General features: G+C 40.5%; 1 non-coding gene across 1 annotated transcript; it reads left to right on the top strand.

The window, feature by feature from the left end:
- The first annotated feature begins 1387 nt into the window (after nt 1-1387).
- LOC112724865 (small nucleolar RNA R71) lies at nt 1388-1491 on the top strand. Its single transcript, XR_003164008.1, has one exon. It is a non-coding gene; the product is annotated as a small nucleolar RNA R71 (small nucleolar RNA).
- Nucleotides 1492-6223: the final 4732 nt, after the last annotated feature.

The raw sequence follows: 6223 nt of genomic DNA on the forward strand, positions 1-6223 counted from the left end.
TGGGCATTATCTCATTGATCTTTAGCCTCTTCACCAGGGATAAGGGCATTAAGTTGATGCTTGCTCCCAAATCGCAGAGTGATTTATCAAACATTGTTTCTCCTATGGCACAAGGGACATGAAAACTCCCTGGATCTTTTCTTTTTGTAGGCAATTGTGGTTGAATGAGGGCACTGCATTCCTTGTTCATCACTATAGTTTGGCCTCCCTTGAGTGAGCTTTTCCCGGGAAGCAGCTCCTTCATATACTTGATGTATGCAGGAATTTGTTAAATAGTCTTGATGAATGGTATGTTGACATGCAGAGATGCAAACAAATCTAGAAACCTTGAGTATATTCTCTTCTCCACAGCACCATTGAGCAGTTGAGGAAAAGGTGCATAGAGTCTCAGCAGCTCCTATTTTGAGATTTCTGGTTCTTGGTAATCTTTTTCCTCCTTCTCTGCTGAGGTGTCTCCAGGTTGTTCTGCCGACTTGTTTGGCTTATCCTCAGTCTCCTTATCACTTATAGTGACCATCTTGCAATCTTCCCATCTTACTTTCTTTGTTTCACCTCTCGGATTCTTCTTTGTGTCACTTGGGAATCCATCTATAGGTTTGGGAATCTGCTCAGAGAGATACCCACTTGGGATTTCAACCTCTTGATTGTGTCTTCCTAGTTCTTGAAATGGGCTCGCACTTCCTCCTTGAATGCCTTGTTGTCTTGAATCTCTTTGACTATGCCTTCAAGTAGATTCTCAATCCTTGAAAATCTGTCATCAAATGATGGTAGATTGGGATTAGAGGTGGAAGGATGAGGAGGGTTATTTTGGTTTTGATAGGAACGTGGAGAGGTGTTGTTATGGGGGTGTTGATATGGTCTAGATGTGAAATGTTGGTGGGCTACATTGTTGTTGGGATTTGAACGTCTTTGATCTAGGCCTTGGTCTTGTTGATTTCCCCACCTAAAGTTTGGGTGATTTCTCCAGCCAGGGTTGTAGGTCTTAGAGTATGGATCATGGTTTTGCCTAGGAGAATATCCAATGTTGTTGGCTTGCTCCTGACTACCTTCTGCTTCTTCATTCACTCCTTCTTGGGTTGTTGATGAAGTAGTGATTGCTGCTACTTGGTTCCTCTCCATCTTCTTGGTGAGGTCAGCCAGCTGCTGGGTAATGAGCTTGTTTTGGGCCAGCAGAGCATCTACATTGTTTAGCTCCATTACTCCTCTAGTGTTGCCTCTTTCAGAAACATAGAAATAATCATTCTCTGCTACTGTTTCAATGACATCTATGGCTTCCTCAATGGTCTTCTTCTTGTTCAAAGATCCTCCGGATGAATGGTCTACTGCCTTATTTGATTCATATGACAGGCCTTCATAGAAAATGTGCAGCTGTACCCATTCGTTGAACATGTCAGGTAGACACCTCCTTGTCAGGTCCTTAAACCTCTCCCATGCTTCATAAAGAGTCTCACCATCTTGTTGCCTGAAAGTTTAGACCTCAGCTCTCAGCCTATTGACTCGTTGAGGAGGGTAAAATCTTGCTAAGAATTTGTTCACCACATCTTCCCAGGTTGTCAAGCTCTCCTTCGGGAAAGACTCCAGCCACTTGGCTGCCTTATCCTTGAGTGAGAATGGAAATAAGAGCAGTCTATATGCGTCAAGATGAACACCATTAGACTTCACTGTGTCACATATTCTCAGGAAGGTGGTTAGATGTTGATTGGGGTCTTCTTGGACACTTCCTCCGAACGAACAGTTGTTCTGAACAAGGGTGATGAGCTGTGGTTTTAGTTCAAAATTGTTGGCATGGATGGTTGGCTTTTGAATGCTACTTCCACAGTTTCCTAGGTTTGGATTGATGTAAGAGCCTAAAACTCTTCTATCCTCCCCAGCATGATTTGCTCGACCTCCTCCGCCATGGTTGTGAGCCTCTTCTTCATGATGGTTTTCCATATTTTCATCCATGTTTGGTTCAAAGTATTCCTCCTCTTCCTCAGCACCAACTACTCTCTTTCCTCTTGCTTCCCTCCTTAATCTAAGGAAGGTCCTCTCAGGTTCAGAATCAAAGGAAGTTGAAGCCCCGCTTCTTCTCCCTGTCATACAACCAACAAAGCACAAGCAAGGAAAGTAAATGCAGAAAGTATTCTGTTAGAATTACTGTTAGTGTGAGTGATGCAATATATCAAACAGTTAGTGGGTTAGTGAACTGAATTGTAAATAACAAAAAAAATGAAAAAGTAGGGGGAAGGGAAGAAATTAACTAAAACTGAAAGTAAATTACTCAAACAGAAAATTAAATCAAACAAAACAAAAATGCTCAATCTAGTTATCTTCTAATTTAATCATTGTTGATGCACAATCAATCCCCGGCAACGGCGCCATAAACTTGATGCACGGAAAACTTGTCTCATAACAAATTTCCTTCGGCAAGTGTACCGAATTTTTTGTCAAGTAAAAACTCACAATAGAGTGAGGTCAAATCCCACAGGGATTGATTGATCAAGCAACTTTAATTAGAGGAATGTTCTAGTTGAGCGAATCAGAATTTGGGTTGAGAATTACAGAAAATTAAATGGCGGGAAAGTAAATAACAGAAAAGTAAATGCTAGAAATAAAGAGCTGAATGTAGATGACGAAAAGTAAATTGGAGAATCTTAAATGGGAATGGGGTAATTGCTCATAAAAGTAAATGACAGAAAATAAAGAGAATGGGTAAGATCAGAAATGGGGAGTTCATTGGGCTCAGGAGATGTTGCATTCTCCGGATCAATTTCATTTTCATCTCTTCCTTAATCAATGCACTCATTGATCTCCTTGGCAATCTTAAGTGATCGAATTACAATTCCTTGTAATTCAATCTCTCAAATCTTGATCAATAGCCAATTCCTTGGTCAATTGCTCATGAGAAGAGATGAAGTATGGTAACTGATTATACCACATGCATTTCCCAAATCAAGTGTTGAGAGGATTATAGTCATATATCCATCCAAACCCAATTTGGTCCAGCATGAGAAAGCATTTCTAGCATGATCTCTTCATTCCTCTTTCAAGGTTCAGAAGAGATCCAAGTTTGAATAGCTTCTTTTCCAAGATAACTACCCAATTGGATGAAGATCGAAAGCTTTCAAGTAAAATCAAGAGAAAAGATAGAAGAGGAATAATGAAAACTAGTATTGATCCATCAAATTACAACAGAGCTCCCTAACCCAATGAAAGGGTTTTAGTTGTTCATAGCTCTGGAAAATGAAAACAAAGATGGAGAATACATGATGAAATTAGAAGTGCTGAGAAAGTAAAATACAGAGAGTAATTCTATGCCAAGAGGCTCCCTATAATTTCCAACTCCTCTTTTAATTCAAAGCTACTCCTATATATACTACTCTTCTGATCTTCTAGTTGGCTCTTCAAGTCTTGGGTATGCCTTTGGATTTTGAGTTTGAAGCAGTTATCTTCTTCATTGGGCTTAGTTTTACTTACAGAGAGAAAGTGTGAAGTGGGCAGAGACTTTAGCTCAGGACGTTAGTGGTGTTAACGTTTAAGTGGAAATGTGGGTTCGAGAACGTTAGTGACAATCACCTTTTTCACTAACATTCCTCACCAAAGTAAGAGCCACGTTAACTCCAATGTTAGTGGCACAAATGTTGTTACTAACGTTGCCTCTTTGTCCTTCGCACACGTTATTGGGACTTACCTTTCCCAATAACGTTGAGAAGTCTCCTCCTTCCTTATGTTAGAGTCCACGTTAACTTAGTTAACGTGGCTCCTTAACGTAGGCTTGCCAACCTTCGAGAACATTAGTGACACTTACCTTTGTCACTAACGTTCCAATGTGCCCCTAGCTCCCACGTTAGAGTCCACGTTAACTAGGTTAACGTGGCCTTTAACGTGGCTGTGCTAGCCATCTCCAACGTTAGTGACAAAGGTGAATCTCACTAACGTTGGCTCATCATCTCTCCTCCTCACGTTAGCTTCCACGTTAACTAAGTTAACGTGGGAGTTAACGTGGCTCATTGTGGCTTGTGTGGGCTTCTTCCGACGTTAGTGACAATGTTAGGTGTCACTAACGTTGGCTATCACCTTCCTTCTTCACGTTAGCTTCCACGTTAACTAGGTTAACGTGGGAGTTAACGTGGCTTATTGGGACTTGTGTGGGTTAATCCCAACGTTAGTGACAATGTTTGGTGTCACTAACTTTGTCGATCACCTACTTTCTTCACGTTAGCTTCCACGTTAACTAGGTTAACGTGGAAGTTAACGTGGCTTATTGTGACTTGGCCAACGTTAGTGACAAAGTTGAATGTCACTAACGTTGGCTTCCCCTTTACTTCTTAACGTTAGAGGCCACGTTAACTAAGTTAACGTGGCTCTAAACGTGGCCACTTATGAGCTTGGTCCAACGTTAGTGACAAAGGTAAGTGTCACTAACGTTGGCTCCATTTCCTTTCCTCCACGTTAGAGTTCACATTAACTTAGTTAACGTGACTCTTAATGTGGGCAATGATGGCTTCGAGAGCGTTATTGGCGATTACTTTTCTCATTAACTTTGCAAGTTACTCCCATTCCACATTAGGAGTTACGTTAGTTAGATTAACGTGGCTGCTAACGTGGTTCTTCCTTGCTTTCTTTGTCCTGAAATCAAGCAATAGAGTGCATCAAAGTTCTAGTCCAAGTCATGGGAAATACAACATCCAATTTGTCATTAAAATCATGTAAAATCCTCATGAAATCATGTAAAGTTCACAATGTATGCTTGAATCAAGATGTAAGTGAATATCTACCCAAAACTAGCTTATTTCCGAAGGAAATGCATGAAACTACCCTAAAAACAGTAAAGAAAAGGTCAGTGAAACTGGCCAAAATGCCCTGGCATCAATTGCTGGAGTTCTTCTGGGATCTTCAGAGTCCTCTCCAGGTACAGGTTCCTGGAGGTTGCTAACACCGGATACTTCAGCTCGCAGTATCGGTTTGCAAACTTAATGGGATTAGTAGCAGGGAGTAGCTGGTCAGCCTTCTCCTACGGGGTAAAGTGTATCTCCCGCCAGGAGTCATCATGCATGATGTCCAGGATGGACATGGAAGATTCTCCTCTTTTCCGTTTGCCAGTTGTGGCCTTTTCCTTTCCTTTTCTTTGGGTGTCAGACATCCTGAAAAACAGAAAACCAAGATATAATAAAAACAGAAAAACAAGTAGGCAAATCACAAAATAAGCATATAGTGGCAAAAGAGAAGTGGAGTAATGAAAATTAGTTAAGTAAATGTGCATTAAGGATTGAATAGGAGTTAAAAGTCCGAGAAGAAAAATTAACAATCCAAAATGTAGTAGAAATCATGTTAAGTAGGAAAAATTATCATCATGCCTTGGTTAGAAGGATAAAGAGAATAGTGAAAAACCAGAAGAGATGCTTTGAAAGCTTAGGTTGGTTAGGAATGAAAAAAGAGTTTAAATTAGTGAATTAGTAAAAAGTGGGTTAGAGTAAGTGGCGTGATGAGCATTTTCTAAGTTACAAGCATTCGCAATTAGAAGCTACAGTTAACTCATATCCAAACAAGGGAATCATGTTAATGATGAATCAGAAATTGGAAGCTAAATATCAAAAATGCAGATTATGAACCAGGAAATCAAAAAGAATAAGAAAACTTGCCTTGGTATTCATGAATTGGTTTGGTAAAAGCAGAGTAAAGCAGAGTTCAAAGTGCCAAAACCAAGACATGAATAGAAACAAAACAGTTTACAGAAAATTGGGCAGCATTCCGGCTAAAAGTGGATGTTCCCGGAAATTAAACAGTAAGCAGGACAGTTCATATGAAACAAAAATATAGCTGCAATTACATATAAGGAATATGAACATGGAAAAGCAGTGTAAAGAGCAGCAGGAAATAAGAAATTACAGCATATGAACAATACTAACAGTAACATCAGAATTGCAAAATTAAAAAAATAGGTAGCAAGAACAGCGCAATTAATCAGACCTAAATCCAATAACCACATCCTAGGCTACCTAACCACCTAGAATCTACTACAACATGCATATCTAACTAGCCTAAATATGAACATAAACAGAAAAATATGTAATTAACTAGGAACTGAAAGAAAGGTGGCGTTTGGCGGAACCTCGAAGGCGTATGAAAGAAGGTGGGGCAGAGAGATGGCTGGGGGATGGTGGTGGTGGCAGCTGACGCGGCAGTTGCGGGTGGCGCGGCGGCGGTAGGGGCTATTCGGAGGCAGGGGGTTTCGGGTAGAGTA

This window comes from Arachis hypogaea, chromosome 11 (genome assembly GCF_003086295.3).
Source record: "Arachis hypogaea cultivar Tifrunner chromosome 11, arahy.Tifrunner.gnm2.J5K5, whole genome shotgun sequence".
Taxonomy (NCBI): domain Eukaryota; kingdom Viridiplantae; phylum Streptophyta; class Magnoliopsida; order Fabales; family Fabaceae; genus Arachis; species Arachis hypogaea.